Source organism: Chelonoidis abingdonii, chromosome 2 (genome assembly GCF_003597395.2).
Source record: "Chelonoidis abingdonii isolate Lonesome George chromosome 2, CheloAbing_2.0, whole genome shotgun sequence".
NCBI classification, from domain to species: Eukaryota; Metazoa; Chordata; order Testudines; family Testudinidae; genus Chelonoidis; species Chelonoidis abingdonii.
Genome location: NC_133770.1, coordinates 58,973,663 through 58,994,404, shown reverse-complemented (window position 1 = coordinate 58,994,404; position 20,742 = coordinate 58,973,663). Strand labels below are relative to the sequence as shown.

At 39.5% G+C, this 20,742-nt stretch overlaps 1 protein-coding gene across 1 annotated transcript in view; it reads left to right on the top strand.

Annotated features, from left to right (window-relative positions):
- MEOX2 (mesenchyme homeobox 2) overlaps positions 1-20,742 on the top strand; it is a 91,116-nt gene that overhangs the window by 54,966 nt on the left and 15,408 nt on the right. The gene's annotated exons all lie outside the window — the stretch shown is intronic.

Here is a 20,742-nt window from a genome sequence, read left to right as displayed (position 1 = left end):
GCCAAACCATAACTAAGGCTTCCATTTGACGCATAGTAAGCAGCATGTGACTTTTCACACTAGCAATGTTTTGATGACAGCTCTGCTGTCTTAAAGCTATACACTTTTAACATAGTTATTCATGAAAAGAAAAAATGACATTTTAAAAAAAACCTTTAAAAATTGTTTAAAAGAGAGCAAAACCCCCTTATTGTCAGTCTCTGAGGCAGGGATAAGAGGGTTGAGAAGGAAACAGAATCAGTGGGAATTGCATCTTAACTCCCAGAAACGGTGCTCTGATACTCCTGAAACACACAGCTTCATTTAGTTATTCTCTTTTTGCTTAAAAGCTCAACTCCATCAACTCAATTGGAAGTTTACCCAACTATTCACCACATTCTGGCTGTATCTGTGCTAATCTTCTGGGGAGAAATTTTCCATTCTCACATTACCAGTAGTGCAGTTCCAAATGTGACAGCACCCATGGGAGCACCAGAATGGACAGAGTACAAACTTTTATCACCCTGTCATCTTACCCTGTTCTGTGAAGTAGGAGGAGACAATGGAATTTCTTATCACTCTTCTCAGTTTCCTGCTCTCCAAGCCCTCATTCTGCAAACACCTAAGCACATACTTAACTTTTTTGTCTGTAGTCACATTGACTTCAGTGGAATTAGTCATGTGTTTTAGTTAAGCATGCACTTAAGTTTTTGCAGAATCCAGGCCCAACATATTAATGTTTAAATATGTACATTTTCAGAAACTCCAGAAGTTTTGACACAACTAAATCTAATCTTCCATACAATAATATTGTTAGCTGAAAACCTTTTATCCTGGGCTGATTACATACCCGAGTTTGTAGTAATCTTCCTCCCCTGAGGAATAATTTAAATTATATCTGAAATTAAAATCAATTGGTACACAGCATGCTGATGTGTGCAGTATAAGAAATTAAAAGTATTAGCAGGCTGACCCGATCCTTTGCAAAATGTCTGATCACTAGCTGGAATGCATTAGACAGTGGGTACAGGGATGTTATATATATAAGAGACATTTTACAATATGTAACATTCATGCTAACTAATTTTGGTGGTCTGCCCAGAAATAAGACCATGCTTCATGAAACTCTAAACATGAGAGGCTAATAAAGACTGGTCAGTTATTCAAAACTTAATTTACATTTTCTATAAATAATACCTCACCATTTAAACTAGGCTCATTTTATACATGCGTGCGCATACATGCAAGTGAAACAGGATTTTCTTTGGGCACTTCAAAGACATGTACATAAAATAGCATTCTAAGTTAGCCTCTCCGTCTTTATTATGCATACCTATTATTTCATCACATCAGCTAGAAGTCAGTAATTTGTTTATAACATGAAGATAATAATTCCAAGATAGCATTAATTTTGCTAAATATAATAGCATGCACTTAAAAAACCCTTGTCATTCCAGTGGAGTTACTTTCTGTTATTTAAATATGTTTGTTAGATTTATAAGTTGTGCCCTTTAGTATCAAATGCAAAGGGAAATTTATTATGGTGGAGAAAAATAAATAGGAATATTGATCTCTAAAGGCTCAATCTTACCATCCTTTCTCAAGCAAAACACCCATTGAACTCAATAGACTTGATTTCAATTATAGTAAGAACTGTAGCAAAGTGTTCCCTACTTGTCTTCTGACAGATCCATAATTTGTGTTGTTATGTAATGTGATGATCCAAAGATCCAGCATTATCCGCTTTCCTTAATTCCTTATCTCTTAGGAATTTAAAAGAATATACTTTACAAGAAATTGCCTTTCATCCGGCCAGGGACTGGACTAATTGAGATTAGGAATACTGAGTTAATTGCACAGAAAGAATCAGTGGAATCTAAATCTGAATTCTACCTGAATGTTTTAAAATTAAAAATCATAGCTGGATTCCATAGACTAGTATGAAACAAATGCCAGTGTATTTATTTTTGTTAGACTAATACAATACCAAGTACATGTTTATTACTTCCCCATGACACTTCCCTTTGTATTTAATCCTTTTTTTGTATTCACACCATAGTTTGGAGGTCTGGATGAAGGAGATGCAGGGTATTTCCTGAGGATTAATGATCAGATGGGAGAAATCTCAGCTAGTAACTAATCCCCAGGAAGTAGCCTGAGCTGAGTTCATAATTGCTATTATCAGCTGGAAAATGGAAACCAAGTAAATAAATATAGATGTATGTTTTTTCTTAATGGTTGATACAGTTTAAAACGGTATGTGCAGAGCATGGCTAGACATTTAACCACCTGTACACTAGCAAGTCAGATTGCTTCAATAATCTCAATGTTCCATTTTGTTTACAGAATAAAATATTGTGCCAACTCCTCTCCCTCTTGGCCTGTGCTGGACACAGGTGTGGGTAAATGTCCTGAGGTTGGGAGCCTCCACCTATTCCTTTTCAGGGTCAGGCTTGGATTTTTCACACCCATGAGTGATATAGTTGGGTTGACCTAACTTTTTAGTGTAGACAGTTACAGTGGATTTTTCCTCGTAAGTAACAACAAATAAAATATTGAATAATAATAATTCATGATGACCTTTAACTGGTTTACCACTGGCAGGGTAAACCAACTGACTTCAATTAAGTTGTGCCTACGACAGCAGTGGAATTAGCCCAGCATTATAGGTTGGAGTGACACAACCATGTGATGAGATGATTCTGTGTTCCAAAGGAAATTTAGTTTTTATTTCAACATACTGTACAGGGACAGCTAGATCTGAAAATATGTCTTTGGAAGTTCATTGGGAGAAAAAGCAGTCCTCCGAGACAGCTAGGTCAAAGAAAAACCTCAGACTTCCTTTGCTACACAGTCATGGGAGGGGAATGTGAGGGGATACTTTGTAGCAGATGTGTAATGTCAGTGCTAGGCATTGATACTTGTGATCACCTCTAGGTAATTATAATGAACCCATCCACATAACATCTGAGTATAACCCTTCTTGTTAATCACATGTGACACCTGGGCTGCTGGGAATGCTAGTGCTTCCCTAGCATTTTAGCACAAAGGCCTGGATAGTTTCAATCAGGAAGGGAAAGCTTTTAAAGGTTCTGCATGAAGGAAATACACAGCAGCACCGTGACTTATAGCTTTATGCCTTTCAGTCATAAAGAAAGAGAGGGCAATATACTGCACTGAAGATGTCCTCTGTTGTCCACAACAAAAAGATGATGGGCAAGTGGATGAAAACCTAGCAGCACACTCCAGTATCCATTTGCTTTCTGAAAATTGCATATATTGGGGCAAATTTTGCTGTCACTGCCCCTGTGGTAAATTGGGAACATCTTCATGGAAATCAGATGAATTACCCTGGTGTAAAACTGGTGTGAATAAGACCAGAATCAGGCCTTCTACTTCCAAATTGTATGAAAGCCTCCAAGAGTGGATTTCAGGGAGTCAACAGACCTGATTTTCCCATCATACCGACTTCCGTGAACGTACTCCCGGATTACGCTGCTGTGAGATCAATATTCACTTCTTCAGTGCAGAATCAGAATGTTTCTTAAATGCATTCCATTGTTAACTGAATGAATGTTAACACCGTACTAGCATCCACACACTAGCATATTATTGTTGTTATTATTACCTCAGTAGCACCTAGTAGTCCCAGCTGAGATCCGGGGCCTATTGTGCTGAGTGCTTTACACACACACTAGGAAATAAGCTCTTCAGAGAAAGGGCTCCAATCTAAATAAAAAGCTAGACATTCTCATGTAGCCCAGCTCATTTGGTCTGGTTTCCAGCAGTAATCTTAGCATAGAGCTGTACTTCTGAGAATGATGTGACCGTGATGGAGCATTGGCATTTGTGGCATATACTATCATTTCCCCAAAATTTCTGCCAAAGGCCGTTTTTACCAAGAATGGTGTTCAATGTGTGGTAGTCACTCTCTCTGACCAGATTATAATATGGGTTATAAGATGTGGGTTATACCTATGCCAACCCCAGCTGTAGACCCATCTATATCTGAAAGGTCTTCAGACCTTGGAGGAATGACATTCTTTGTGCAAATAGAGAATCAAATGTTAATGTTGGATAATACAGCAAAGAAAAAAAGCAGAGGGTATTAGCTGTATTAAACATCTCCACCAAGAAATTGTTTGTGAACAGAATTAACCACTGATGGAATTAATTACTTTACATATGTTGTTTTTACTAAGATTCTGTAAAAAAGCAAACATCAAATTATTGTACAGCATCAGAGAGGCAAAAATAAACAGTGGAAAGATATTGTCAGTCATCCTAAAGTTACCTCTTTCAGTTAGTTCTCAAGATGTGGCAGATGTGAGATAAATTATGGGACCCATTATCTTAGGAAAGCTCAATCTTCCTCTTGACCATGATGATAATTTCTACCATACGTTACAGCTTAAACAGGACATCACCACCCAACACTTCATAATTACCTTTCTGGCACTTAAAACAAACAATAGAAAAACATATGTTTTACCGTATTTAAGAGCCCATGTAAGAGTGGCCAAGTTTCCTACTAGCATCAAAGCAAGGCTCAAACTGGATTTCCAAACAACTTCCAAGGTCAGCACAAATATAAATTCCTGGTGGAAGGACATGTTCAGAAAAGAAATGTGTGAAGGAGCCAAGTCCTGATTTTTGTTGTTTGCATGTTAGGCTAGGTTATTCAGAATGTCAACATGGAACAGGAGTGAGCATGATTTATATGGCACCCTAACAAAAAAAAAATATCATTGAGGATTACAAGAGAGGAGTATCAAAGAAAATTACTTAGACATCTCAAAGTCCCAGATATTAAGAGTGCACTTCAAGAGCATTTCAAACACATATGGTGGCTCTATCATGACAGTGTAAAAATTCCAGCAATATAGGTGCCTGTAATTCCTGCTCCATCGCCTATAGAGTACACTCCCAACCCCTACTCAGCCAGCAGCTAATAATTTTCAGCTGGCAGGCCTCTAAGTATTCTGAAGAGCCAGTTAGTATAAAAATCTCTTAGGTCCCTAGATATTTGTAACCTTGACAAGCGCATTCTTGGCTTTTTTGTCCATCCAGATAAACTTGGAGAAGGCGCCATCCAAACTTTTAATATCTCACTGTGGGATGAAGAGAGGAAGCAGCTGCAGTGGGGTATAAGAGGTGTGGCAAAATGGACATTTTTATAGGGTTGATCCTGCCAAATATGGAAAGAGTGGGAGATCTTTCCACTTCACAAGATCTTTTTTGCACAGAGCTAATCAAAGGAGCAACATTGCAATTCTTCAAGCTAGCTAAGATTACCAGAATAAACAGTTCAGATATGTAATGCTTCTATTTGCCAATGTAAACAGAAAATCCCACCTAGTCAGATTAAATTCCACTGAGGAGGGCTTATTTTTTGCTAGTTAACCTTAAGTCCCCATATCTGCCCAAAATCCATCAATCACTTACAAAATACCCAGAATCAGTGTTTCTTGGTAGGTGATGAGGAAAACAGTTTGTTGAAATAAAGAAGGGCTTTATGCTCCCTTGTCTGAGTTCTACATAATGAAAGTCTCTAGTCTGTCAGTTTATGAAGTGGTGCCAGTAGTTCCATGAGTAGATAAATAGGAATGTCAAAAGAGGTGCCTTTTTAACGTTTAATTCTACAGGAAAGGTAGGTGAACAAAGCATTATTATATAAATGGAGGCAGTATATGTACAGTATCTAGCGCAGTGGGGCTGTTGTCCTGATTCGTGCTCTTCTGGTGCTACTGCAATACAAATAACAAACAATAATAGAAAATCCCCATTACAGAGGTGTCCTCCAAACAAAGGTCACCTCACTCTGTAGTCACAAATGGCTATTTATACTTGGTTAAAATTGTTTTCAGCATCTCAAGACTGAGTGATGAATCCTGCAGTCGTTACTCAGGCCAAACAATCTTTCTAAACAAAGTCAGTGGTTGATTTGCTGGAGTACGGACCACCTTAACATAGTTATTCAATATCAGTCTGATATACCATATTGTCGAATCTTGTCTGGAAGTCAACTGCTCATTCCAAACTTCCACTTATTCAGCAATCTTCACATATGCTATAAAATTTGAGTCTATGGGTAAGTCTGTGTGGTGAGCAGCAGCCCATGCCAGTGAGTCTCCGACCCCAGGTCGACAGACTTGGGCTTGCAGGGCTCATGCTATGGCACTTACAAATAGCAGTACAGACATTACGACTTGGGCTGGAGCCTGGGCTCTGAAGTTTAGGAACGGGGTTGGCCTGCATTCCTCTGGATTGTTCATTTTATTTAAAATAATACCCTTAAAATAAAATAAAATCTAGTGATACTTTTATGTTTGTCTAGAGTAAAATAATTACAGAAGAGCATTGCTACAGTAATTCCATAGTTTCTTTTTTCTGTAGAAAGAAATGCTCATGGAAACCTAAAATATATCTAATGGGTAATTTAATACATCATTTTGACTTGAGTAATTATTTACTTTTTAAGCAAAAGTTGATGGTAAAACGTCAAATAATGAATTTACTTTTGCTTTATAAATTGGGAGTGGAGTTACTGGTTATAATTCATTCACAATGGGAGACCTTATGTTAAAAAAATCCAGTGCTTCAGTGGAGCTCAAAGGTTCCAACTGCTAGCCATGGACAGACTCTTACATATGTGTGGCAACCAATTGAATTCATTGGGGTTCTGGGCAGGCAGAGTGATCTGCCTGTACCAATCACCTTACAATGGGATTTGGCCCAAAGTTCAAGGATTGTTCAGCCAATGTTTCTGTTAAAGCGAGCTTTAACAAAATCGTGCAAACATGTTGGGGAAGAGGTGGGACCATGGGAGTCCTCCCACCTAATCCGATGTCTCTCAGTAGAGTTGGCTAGAACCAAAAGGAAGCACAAACTGTACTTTTTTTTGAGGTTGGCATAGAAGCTACATTTCATAGGAGTTCCAGCTGGTGAGGTGATTGCTCTGTATTGCACCTTTGGAAAGTGGTGACTTAACATCACAGTTGAGTTCTAAGAAAAGTGACACATTTTGTCAGTCTAAAAATCAAACAGAACAAAAACTGAAACAACACGTTTCTGAAACTTTGTTTTAAGTAACTTTGTAGATTCACTCATGGGTTCTTGTTATGCTAGGTACTTATAAAATGTAGCATCCATTTAGAGGGTCATTTGTATTCTTTGGGCCTGGTCCAGTTGAAAATAGCTTCAGCTTTCTGAACCACGCCAGCTGTAAAAGACCGGATGTTGGCTCTGCAGCCAATTTACTATCAAAGATACAAGATTGGCCTGCTTTGGAAGTCAAGAAAATTCTTCCAGTTTTGAAGGCATGAGCTGTGGAGATGGTTAAACTGAATGAAAATTAGGGTTCTTCTTTCGTGGCCTATGCGAAGGCTTCCGAAGCTATGGAGCCTAAGAGGTCTGCAAAGTTGTCAAGTTTCTTGGAGCTTCCCTCCTTTAGTACTAAACTGTTGTCATAGAGTGAAGTGCACATATTCCTCCAAGAACCATGAGTCCTAATTCTCCATTGCCTTGGATTTATGAGTCATTTGCACCTGTGCTAACTGGCTGTGAAATACTAGCAAACCGGAATTCTCCACTTACACCTGTAGAAGCGCTTTATTGTACACTTACTCCATACAGGTGTAAATGTCTGCACAAGACAAATCAGTGCCATGTTGGCTAAAATGACTCTGTCCCACCAACAGATTTTCCATATTATGTGTAAGCAATTTTGACGTAGTATGAACAATAGTAGCTTCAGAAAACCAAACTTGTAACTTCAACTAAGGTAACAAATCCTTATATAATGTAGTGACAGTACTGTACATAAAGAAGTACAGTATACAGACTGCATTGTGACAGACCATGATGAAAATGTGTGATGGCAGGGACAGCTGTCTTGTGGCAACACCTGCAGCCAACATCCCCAAGATTGCAAACAACAAAAAAGGAACTCAATGTAAAACCCACACCACAACGCCTGCCTGTGAATGCAAACAATAGCACATGAACTGCCCCATTCTGTTCAGTGTGGGTAACGCTGAAGTCTAACTAGGACGTTTTAAAAAGTCAAGATTAACTATTTCACTGATGATCATTTTAGCAAAGCTATGAAATTAATTGTTGAAGATCATTGCTGAATGAAGTGGCATTTATCAGGGTGGAGTGCAGCCGGGTAGATGGTTGCTATCAAGGATTGCTGGCATTGGGAATGAAGTAGTCAAATAACTGCCATCCTCTGAAATGTTAAGTCCCCTCCATCCCTGCCAAAACATAGGAGGGCAGGATCAGAATGCATCACTTTCCAGTACCCAAAGCTGCCTTTGAGTAACAAAAACCAAAACCAACTCCCACACTTTCCTGGGAGCCAAAAGTCCCACCTGTCCATTATCCATCTGCCAAAACCTCCAACTTTTTCTCAACAGTTGCTGCTATGCACTTCTGAATATTCAGTACAAAAATCTAAAGTGTAAAATAAACTGAATTAACCATCAAAATAAATAAATTGAAGGGGCACAGAGAGGGCTAATGACAAGAGAAAGGACTATGCTATGTTAGTCTGGGGTTCTTGCTATGTAAGTTAGGTATAATGCTTCACACAGAATTTGGGGCTCTGAGAGATGTGCATTTGTGTTGTATGTTATCAAGGTTCCTTCCCCACTCTGAACTTTAGGGTACAGATGTGGGGACCTGCATGGACACTTCTAAGCTTAATTACTAACTTAGATCTGGTATCACTGCCACCACCCCCAAGTACTACCTCTCTCTTTCCCTGGGTAGCTCTTGAGGGACTTCACCATAATTCTCTAGGTGACCAGATCCAAACCTTGGATCTTACAACAAGGAGAACATTATACCATCCCCCCTCCTTCTCCCCCAACTCCTGGTGGATCCAGAGCCAAACCCCCTGGATCTAAAAAACAAAGCGAAAAAAATCAGGATGACAATAGGTTGTTATGAAAAAAAAGGCTTTAATTAAAGAAAAGAAAGGTAAAAGAAAACCCTCTGGGAGAGATGTAGAATTACCAGCTACTCTTACACAACAGATTCCAAACACAGAGATGTTATCCCCTGGGCAAAAAACTTAGTTACACAAAACAAATAGCACAAATACCACATTTTGATAATTCCCTTAATGATACCAAGACAAGTACAAAAGAAAATAAACATAAATCTATTTATCCTTTCTAAAACTTACTACTCTGATAAGAGGCTGGTTCCTTGAATCTTTTTCACTCCGGCTGAAACCGAGACTCTAAACAAAGGAAAAAACTTCCCTCCTTCCTTTTGAAACATCTTGTTCCCCCATTGGTTCCTCTGGTCAGGTGTCAGCTAGGCTAGGTGAACTTCTTAACCCTTTACAGGTAAAAGAGGCATTAACCCTTAACTATCTGTTTATGACATATGTGTACAAGAAATGATGATGCAGTGTGGCATAATGGTTTTATTAGTATGTATTTGGGATGGGTGCATTATTCATGAGTCTCAAAGCCATTCACAAGTTATGCAGGTCATCTCAAACAAATGCCAGTAAAACCTTTAGCTCACTTATCATGTAGTTTGTATACATCACATATTTTGCAGAAACCTGTTTTTAAAATGTTTATATTGTGACTACTTTCTATGTCTCTGCACCAGTAAAGCCTTAGCTACCATGACTCTAACTGTGCAAGACTTGGAGGGAAAGGAAAAATCCTAACTAATATATTATAGACAGATTCAGAATAGCTTTTCTACACATAAAAATTTCCCAACTTTAAAATCCAATATTGTGGCATCTAGCAGGTTGGGCATCCCAGTAAGAAGCTAGCATTTTTTTAAAGAAAAAGTTACTATGTGCTGGAGACATGGGTGGGCTGAGTACAGGTAAGGCAGTCATACAGTTTAATCACAGGCAGAGTCACATACTATTTTTCAGAAACTAAGATAAAATATTATTTTTCTGCCAAGTTCATTTTTTAAAGGAAAGACCATCAGTTAGACTTTTCTGTGTCAACGCAGAATGCTCAAGTCCTCGTTCAGCCATCCATCCTGATTAAGCAAAGCATTTAAGCATGTGCTTAAGACCTACTGATGTTAATAGAACTTAGGCACCTGCTTAAAGTAAGCATATAGTGAAATGCTTTGCTGAACTGGGACCTAAAAGCCATGCCAATTTCACATCACGTGATCCTATTGAAGTTGTGTGGGTGGAAGACAGCAGAGAATTTGGCCCTTGGTAGTAGGTAAAACTCTGGCCTGTGACAAGTATTTGCTATTAACAAATAGTGCCTACACCACTGAAACAATAAATCGATTTCCAGCCCTCATATTGCATCCTGCCTCCTGATTACTGTAGAGTATTCCTTAAAATAAATCAGCCATAGCAAAACATTTCTCTTTGGTGTCTGCTCCCAAGGAGATGCTCAACACACGGTCATATGGTCCTCAACCTATTTAAGCAACAGCTTAATCATCAGTCTGGGAGACATAAATGCTAAACAACTTGTCGACTAATGGAAAGGCTTTCATGCCAATGAGCAGATGTGTCTAATATACTGGCCCATAACTGCTGATTTAGAAATAGTTACTAATGCTGTAATGGCTGCTGTATCATAGAATTCATTTCCCTTCATACACACACACACACACACAACACATGAAATTGTGCTATATACACTATATACTATGTGTGTGTTGTATATTATATATGTTGTTTGCAGTTATGTTATATATAGAGAAAGACAGAGAGAGGAAAAGTACACACAAAATATCTTGTCTCATATTTTTAAGCACATGTTTCTGGGTGGTACTAATTACCCTCAACTCCATCTAAAGTCATCAGGAGTTGAGGGCACCTCACAGGAATACTCAGCAACCTATCGGATCAAGCTTCACAATAGTAGGTATTAATAATTATATTTGGAGACACTGCAGTTAATAGGCTATTTCAAACATACAGTCTGAATGCTGTAGCTTTAAATTACTGCAGTTCTATCCAGTCTCCCCCTACCCCCCCCAAAGGTTTACTTCAGCTTGCTCTGACTGCCCGCATCCCCCTCCTTCCTTTTCAGTATACCCAGTATGACATTTCATGCAAGACACTTAACACTTTCAAAGGTGCTGTATGTTTGAAAAGCATTGGCTTCCATGAATTACAATGAATTGACACTCAAAATTCTTCACATTTCCTGCCTAGTACTAAAATGTAGTTGGATCATGTATCAGTACCTATTTCCCTCCCATTATTTATTCACAAAATCCAAAGGAAGTTCAGATTTCAGATATCTGAATTTGATCTCTAGAGGAAATAGCATGTGAAAAGCCCTTCTCATATTATTATTAGCACATGAGCATTAAAGGCCTGATCTATAACCTGTTGAAGAACTATTTAGATAAGCTCGATGACCACAAGTCCATGGGGCCGGATGCGCTGCATCCAAGGGTGCTAAAGGAGCTGGCAGATGAGATTGCAGAGCCGTAAACCATTATCTTTGAAAACTCATGGCGATCGCGGGAGGTCCTGGATGTCTGGAAAAAGGCTAATGTAGTGCCCATCTTTTAAAAAGGGAAGGAGGAGGATCTGGGGAACTACAGGCCAGTCAGCCTCACCTTAGTCCCTGGATAAATCATGGAGCAGGTCCTCAAGGAATCAATTCTGAAGCACTTAGAGGAAAAGAAAGTGATCAGGAACAGTCAGCATGGATTTACCAAGGGCAAGTCATGCTTGACTAACCTAATTGCCTTCTATGATGAGATAACTGGCCGAGAGATGTGCATTTGTGTTGTAGGCTTATTACAAAGGTTCCTTTCCCCACTCTGAACTTTTAGGTAAGATGTGGGGCCTGCAGGCATACTCTTAAGCTTAATTACTAACTTAGATTGGTATTCACTGCCACCACCCCCAATGTACTACCTTTTTCCCTGGTAGTCTTGAGGGACTTCAACCATATCTCCCTAGGTGAAGCACAGCTATCCAAACCCCTTGGATCTTAAAACAAGGAGACATTATCCATCCCCCCTCCTTTCTCCCAACCAACATCCTGGTTATCCAGAGCCAACCCCCTTGGATCTAAAAAAAGGAAAAAATCAATCAGTGTAAGAAAAAGGCCTTTAATTAAAGAAAAGAAAGGTAAAAGAAACCCTCTGGGAGAGATTAGAATACCAGCTACTCTTACAGACAACAGATTCCAAACACAGAGAATGTTTCCCCTGGGCAAAAAAACTTAGCTTACACAAAAAAAATAGCCAAATACTCCATTTTAGATAATTCCCTCTAATTGATACCAAGACAAGTACAAAGAAAAATAAACATAAATCTATTATATCCTTTCTAAAACTTACTACTCCTGATAAGAGGGCTGGATTCTTCCGAATCTTTTCAACTACCGGCTGAAACCGAGAACTCTAAAAAAAGGAGAAACTTCCCTCCTTCCTTTTTGACACATCTTGTTTCCCCCATTGGTTCCTCTGGTCAGGTGTCAGCTAGGCTAGGTGAACTTCTTAACCCATTTACAGGTAAAAGAGGCTTAACCCTTTAACTATCTGTGTTTATGACATATGTGTGTAACAAGAAATGATTGATGCAGAGTACCCTAGAAGCAATAAGTGGTTTTTATTATATGTATTTGGCGTAGGTGTCATTTGAGAATATTCCTAATGATGTCTACAAGTCCATTCACAAAGTTATGCGAGGTCCATCTTCAAACAACAAAATGCTACAGTAAAATCTTTGAGCAACAAACTCCTCATTATTCAATGGTACTGTCATGCTCCTAATTTACGTCCAACTGTATGTTATTTGTTTACGTTTAAATGATACGTAATATAAGATTTATATCTTTGTGTGCGTGTATAGTACTTGTCCTCATCTATAACCCCAAATGTTGATATTATTATTTACTCAAGGAAACATCCTGTGATTTTTTCTCACTATAAAGAAAATGATATATCACTTCATTGTTGACTTGTTTTTCTTATATGTGTCTACTGCAACCTCGAGTTAAAGAGCCTTCGCTACACCTATGATCTTCAGTATAGCTGTGTATCAAAGACGTAATATCTTTGAGGGTAGAGAGTGGAACCAATGATTTTCTGCCCAGAGTTAAAAGCCTTAGCTACCTGATTCTCTTTTAACTAGTGTGACAAATATCCTCTGGAGGGACATAACTAACGAATTATATTATCTCTAATAAGCTACACTATCAGTACTCCACTTCTCTCCCGCGTCCCTATCCTCAAACATCCCCAGATTCAGAATCAGCTTTCTACACATAAAAATTTCCCAAACTTTAAAAATCCTAATATTGGCATCTCTAGCAGGGTTGGGGATCCCAGTAAGAAGCTAGCATTTTTTTTAAAGAAAAAAGTTACTATGTGCTGAGACATGGCTATGGGCTGAGTACAGGTAGGCAGTCATATATCAGTTTAATCACAGGCAGAGTCACAAGCATAATCTATCTTCAGAACTAAGATAAATATTATTTTCTCTGCCAAGTTCATTTTTTAAGGAAGACATCAGTTAGACTTTTCTGTGTCAGACGCAGAATGCTCAAGTCCTCGTTCAGCCATCCATCCTGATTAAGCAAAGCATCTTAAGCATGTGCTTAAGACCTACTGATGTTATAGACTTAGGTGAACCTGCTTAAAGTAAGCATATAGTGAATTATCTGCTTTTGCTGAACTGGACCTAAAAGCCATGCCAATTTTCACATCACGTGATCCTATTGAAGTTGTGTGGGGTGGAAGAACGCAGAGAATTTGGCCCTTTGTAGTAGGATAAACTCTGGCCCTGTTGAACAGTAATTTGCTATTAACAAATAGTGGCCGTCTACACCACTAAACAATAAAATCGAATTTCCAGCCCTTCATATGCATCTGCCTGCTCGATTAACTGTAGGTATTCTCTAAAATAAATCGCATCAGCAAAACATTTTCATCTTTGGTGTGCTGCTTCCCATAGGAGATGCTTCAACACACCGGTCATATGGTCCTCAAAACCTATTTAAGCAACAGCTTAATATCAGTCTGACGCCATACAATGGCTAAACAATCTTGTCGGCACTAATAGAGAAAGAGCTTTCATGCCCATATGCAGGCAGATGTGGTCTAAATATACTGCCCAAACTGCTGATTTAGAAATAGTTCACTAATGCTGTAATGGCTGCTGCTTATCTCAGAATTCATTTCTCCATTCACTCACACACACACACACACAAACATGAATCTGTATGTCTACTACTACTAATTTACTATAACGTGTGTGTGTGATATATTTAATATATGTTGTGTTGCAGTTACTCTTCTGCTCTATATTTAGTGAGAAAGCTAGAGAGGAAAGTACACATCAGAAATATCTTGTCTCATATTTTTAATGCAGTGTTCTGGCGTTAGTACATCACTCGAATCTATCGAATCGCTAATCAGCATCTAAATCATCAAGTGGCATGTTGACGGGCACACCTCACAGATAGTAATACTAGACAATCCTATCGCGATACAAGGACTCTTCACAATAGTATTCATGTATAATTAATTATATTTGGAAGACACAATGCCGTAACTAGCTGGCTATTTCAGGAACATTACAGTCCTGAGATTGCTGTACTTTATAATTACGTGCTAGTTCATACCGGATTCCTCCGCCTTACCCCCCAAAGGTTTACTTCAGGCTTGCCTCGTGACTTGCCCGCATCCCCCTCCTTCCTTTTCGTTATACCTAGTATGACATTTTACATGTGCAAATGTGCCACTTAACACTTTCAAAGGAGCTGCCTGTTGTTTGAAGAAAGCATGGTTCTCACGCATTATACACATGAAATTGACACTCTAAATTCTTCACATTTTCCGGTGCCATAGTACTAAAATCGTAGTTAGAGATCATGTTCAGCTACCTATTCCCTCCCATTATTAATTCACAAAATTCAAAGAGTTCAGATTCATGATATCTGGAATTTGATTCTCGGTAAGAGGACAATAGACATTTGTGAAAAAGCCTCTCATGATTATTATTAGCACAGCTGAAGTGAACATTAAGAGTGCCTGTAACTCTATACCTTGTGAAGAAACTATTTAGTAAGCTCGAATGCCCACACAAGTCCACATGCGCAGGCGACCGGTAATGTCGCTGCTATCCAATGGTGTCTAAAGGAGGCTGGCAGATGAATTGCAGAGCCGTAAAGCCAATTATCTCATATGTAAAAGCTTCCATGAGCATAGCTGCGGGGGGTCCTGAGACTGATCTGAAGAGGAAAGGCTAATGTAGTGCCATCTTTTTAAATATGGGAGTGATGAGGGATCCTGTGGAACTAACTATAGGCAGTCAGCCTCGACTTGGTGGCCTATGAGATAAGTCATGGAGACAAGTCCTCTACAAGAGACTCAATTTGAAGGCAACTTAAGAGGAAAAGAGAAAGTTGATCAGAGTAACAGTCAAGCATCGGAAGTTGTACCAAGGGCAAGTATGGCCTTGAGCTAACCTAATTGAACGTTCTAGACTGAGAAAAACTGCCTTGTAGATGAGGGAAGCAGTGGGATGTGATCTCCTTATTCCTTGAGAAAGCTTTTGTGTGCCATATGGTGTCCCACGGTTTTCTTGACCGCAAAGTTGAAGTGAGTCGGGCTGGATAATATGGGAATTATAAGGTGAGATATGGAAACTATGGCTAGAGGTTAGTGGGCTCATCAACGTGTTAGTGATCAATGGTTCAGTTGTCCATGTGTGGCTAAGTTAGCGGTTGGTATCAAGCAGAGCTGCCCCATGGGGTCCAGTCCATGGGCAGTCTTTATTGAAATATTCATTAATGATCTTAGAAGATGGTGTGTGTGGACTAACTGGACCCTCAGCAGTTTCAGATGAACCTAAACTGGGAGGTAGTGGTTAGTACGCTGAGAGGTAGGTAGGAATAGATACAGACGCGGACTAGACAAATTACAGGTACGGTGCCAATATAAGGAAACCTGGATTGAGGTTCTTAAGATAGTGACAAGTTGCAGTCTGCATCTAGGACGCAAGCTCCCACTTGTCACTGCTTACAGATTAGGACCGTAGTGTGCTAGGCCAGCAGATTTCTCAGAAAGGAGGATCATGGGGGGCGGATCGAGGAGGAACATTAATCTTCCTCTCAATTCGGACATTGGTAGGTCTCAATTCTGGTAGTACTGTGGTCCAGTTCCGTTAGGGTCCCATCACTACAAGACATGGATGCTGGAAAATATTGAAAGGTCGCAACTAGCATGATGTAACAAGGCAACGAAAAAAATGAAATAGGGAGGCTGGAGCCATGGACCTTAAGTGGTAGGAGAGGCTGAGGGATACTGGATTTGTTAGTTCTGCAGAAGATGAATAGTTAGAGAGGGCGCGGATTTGACGACTGCTTTCCAAGTACTACCTGATAAGGATATTTCCAGAAAGGGAGGATGATCTTTGACTCTTTCTCAAGTGGTGGAGATGACAGAACAAGAGTATAAATGGTGTCTTCAAAGTCTGCAGTTGGGGACCGGAGGTTTAACCTTCCCCCACTGCAACTTGAGACCATTACTTCCTTTGTTCTGTATCTGCCACCATGAAAGAAAAGTCTGATCCACCTCTTTGGAACTTCCTTTCAGGTAGTTGAAAGCAGCGGTCAAGATCCCCCTACTTCCTTCTGCAGAATAAACAATCCCAGTTTTCCCTCAGCCTCTCCTCATAAGTTCATGTGCTCCAGCGCCCCTATTCATTTTTGTTGCCTCTGGCTGAACTCTATTCCAATTTTCCAATCTTCTTGTAGTGTGGGACCCAAACTGGACACATATCCAGATGAGACCTCACCAATGCTTTCTGAATTTGAGGTGGAATGATCTAATGTCCCTCGATCCCCCACATGTCCTTTTCTGCAGAAACATAGAAATGCCTAGCCACTCAGTACAGGTCCCTAGTCTGTAGCAGTGAATGGGACTCTTCTGTCCTAAGTGCTAGGAGTGCCCACTATGTCCTTCTTGACCTCATCAGGTTTCTTGGTTGCGTCTCTATGCTCCACAATAATTTGTTCTTAGGTCCCTCTACTTCCTTATCCCTACACCACCAGCGATATCTTACCGCACTCCTCCCAGTTTGAGTGTACATCTGGGCAAACTTTGACTGAGGTTAAGCAGCCACACCAATCCTCTCTAGTCATCCATTAATGATAATATTTAATGAAAACTGGGCCCAGGACTGACCCCTGGGGCACATTTTGTTACACCGCTACCAACTTTACCCCAACTAGACATGGAGCCATTGATCACTACCCGTATGAGACCTACCCCCCAAATTAATCTAGCAGCTTTTCTATCCACCTTATAGTTCATCTCTATCACAAGCCGCAATTACTTCAACTTATGCGGCAAGAAACTCACAGTGAGCCGAGACCATATCAAAAAGACATATTTCTAAGTCAAGAATCACAATCCACTGCATTTCCCTCATCTTGACGTGAAAGGCCATTTAGTCCCATCATAGGAGCAATTAGTTATATCATAGCTATGACTTGCCCTCGTGTAAAATCCATTGCTTGTGGACCTGTTCCTGATCACTTACTTTTACCTCCTTATAGTGCTTTCAGATGAATTCATCCTGCAGAAGGACCAGGTGCTCAGTGATCTAGTACGACCGGGAAATAAGGTGAGAGGCTGATGGCCATGTACGCTTCCCCAGATCCTCCTCTTCCCTTTTTTAAAAGATGGGCCTAATTGCCTTTTTCCAGAACATCCAGGACCTCCGCCGATCGCCATGAGTTTTCATAAGATAATGGTTTACGGCTCTGCAATCTCATCTGCCAGCTCCTTTAGCACCCTTTGATAGGCAGCGACAATCCGGGTCTACCGCATGGAACTTCGTGGTTCATCATGAGCTTATCTAAATAGTTCTTCAACAGCCCGTTATAGAGTCAGGCCTTTAATGCTTCATGTGCTATATTAATTAATATGAGATTAGGGCTTCCATTCACTATGCATATTTCTTCTAGAGATCAAATTAATATCTGGAAAATCTGAATTTTCCTTTGGACTCTTGTGAATAGGAATAATAGTGAGCGGAAATAAGCGGTACTGATAACATGATCCAACTACATTTTAGTACTAGGCAGGAAAATGTGAAGAATGTGTAGTTGTCAATTCATTGTTAATTCATGGAAATGCCAATGCTTTTCAAACATACCAGCAACCTTTGAAAGTGTTAAGTGTCTTGCACTCGAAAATGCTTACTGGCGCCTCCTATACTGAAATAGGAAGGGAGGGGGATGCGGGCTAGCAGAGCAAGCGGAAGTAAGACCTTTGGTGGGGGTAGGGGGACCCGACTGGATAGAAATGCAGTAATTTTAAAGCATTACAGCATTTCAGACTGTATGTTTTTGAAATTTAAGACCTAATTAACTGCAACTAGTGTCCTTCCAAATATAATTTATTAATTACCTATCTATTGATGGAAGCTTTGATCCTGTAGGCTCTCGCTGAGCTCCATTCCTGTGAGCGTGCCCTCAAAACTCCTGATGACTTTAGGATGGATGTATGGTGAGTAGTATTAGTACCTCACCCAAGAACATGTGCTTTAAAATATTATGAGGACAATATGACTCATTTTGTGTGTACTTTTCCTCTCTCTGCTTTCTCATATAGTAACTAACTGAAAAACAACATATATAAATTATAAACACACACATAAGTTATAGTGGGTAATAATAGCACACAATTTCATGTGTCCTGTGGTTGTGTGTGTGTGTTATTGAAGGGAAATGAATTCTTATTGATACAGGCAGCCATACAGTCCATTTGTAAACATTTCAATATCAGCAGTTATGGGTCCAGTATCATTAGACACTATCTGCCTCATTTGCGCATGAAAAGCCTTTGGCATTATCGACCAGGGTGATTAGCATTTATGTCTCCCAGACTGATGATTAAGGCTGTTGCTTAAAATCGGTTTGAGGGACCATATGACCGTGGGTTGAGCATCTCCTAATTGGGAGCAGACACCAAAGAGAAATGTTTTTGCTATGGTCATGATTTATTTTAAGGAATACTTACAGTAATCCAGGAGGCAGGGATTGGCAATATGAGGGCTGGAATCGATTTATTGTTTCTAGTTGGTGTAGGCATATTTGTTAATAGCAAAACTTGTACTAGGCCAGAGTTTTATACTACCCAAGGGCAAATTCTCTGCCTGTCTTCCACCACACCGAACTTCATAGGATCACGTGGATGTGAATTAGCATGCTTTTAGGTCCTCAGTTCATGCAAAGCATTTTCACTATATGCTTACTTTAGCAGTGCCTATAGTCTATTAACATCAGTAGCAGGTCTTAAGCACATGCTTAAATGCTTTGTAATCAGGATGGTATGGACTGAACGAGGTATTGAAGGCATTCTGCGTGACAACAGAAAAGTCTTAACTTGATGGTCTTTCCTTTAAAAAATGAACTTGGCAGAAAAATAATATTTATCTAGTTTCTGAAAAATAGAAATGTAGAACTCTGCCTGTCCGCAATTAAACTGTATGACTGCCTTACCTGTACTTCAGCCCACCCATTGTCTCCAGCTTCTTAGTAACTTTTTCTGTAAAAAAATGCCTGCTTCTTACTGGGATGCCCAACCGTGCTAGATGCCAAATATTGGATTTAATAGTTGGGAATTTTTATGTGTTAGTAAAAAGCATATTCTGAATCTGTCTATAAACTATATTAGTTAAGGTTTTTCCTTTCCCTCCAAGTTCTTGCACAAGTTTAGAGTTTCATGGTAGCATAAGGCTTTACTTGTGCAAAGAGACATTAGTAAATAGTATCACATATATAAACATTAAAAACAGGTTCTGCAAAATATGTGATGTATACAAAACTACATGATAAGGAGCTTAAAGGTTTACTGCATTTGTTTGAGATGACCGTGCATAAACTTGTGCAAGGCTTTGAGACTCATGGTATAATGCACCCTCCCAAATACATATAATAAAAAACCATTATTGCCCCTGCATCATGTCATTTCTTGTTACACCATATGTCATAAACAGTAGTTAAGTGGTTAAGCCTCTTTTACTGTAAAAGGGTAAGAAGTTCACCAGCCCTAGCTGACACCTGACCAGAGGAACCAATGGGGGAAAACAAGATGTTCAAAAACGAAGGAGGGAAGTTTCTCCTTTGTTTAGAGTTCTCGGTTTCAGCCGGAGTTGAAAAAGATTCAAGAATCCAGCCTCTTATCAGGAGTAGTAAGTTTTAGAAAGGATAAATAGATTATGTTTATTTTTCTTTTGTACTTGTCTTGGTATCATTAAGGGAATTATCTAAAATGAGTATTTGGCTATTTGTTTTGTGTAACTGAAGTTTTTGCCCAGGGGAAACATCTCTGCTGTTTGGAATCTGTTGTGTAAGAGTAGCTGGTATTCTAAATCTCTCCCAGAGGGTTTTCTTTTACCTTTCTTTTCTTTAATTAAAGCCTTTTTTTTTACACTGATTGATTTTTTCCTTTGTTTTAGATCCAAGGGGGTTGGCTCTGGATCCACCATGGATGTTGGTTGGGAGAGGAGGGGGGATGGGTTAATGTCTCCTTGTTTAAGATCCAAGGGGTTTGGATCTGGCTCACCTAGGGAGAATTATGTGTTGAAGTCCCTCAAGACTACCAGGGAAAAAGGTAGTACATTGGGGGTGGTGGCAGTGATACCAATCTAATTAGTAAATTAAGCTTTAAGTAGGTCATGCCCAGGTCCCCACATCTTACCTAAAGTTCAGAGTGGGGAAAGGAAACCTTTTTGTTAATAACTACAACACAAATAGCACATCTCTC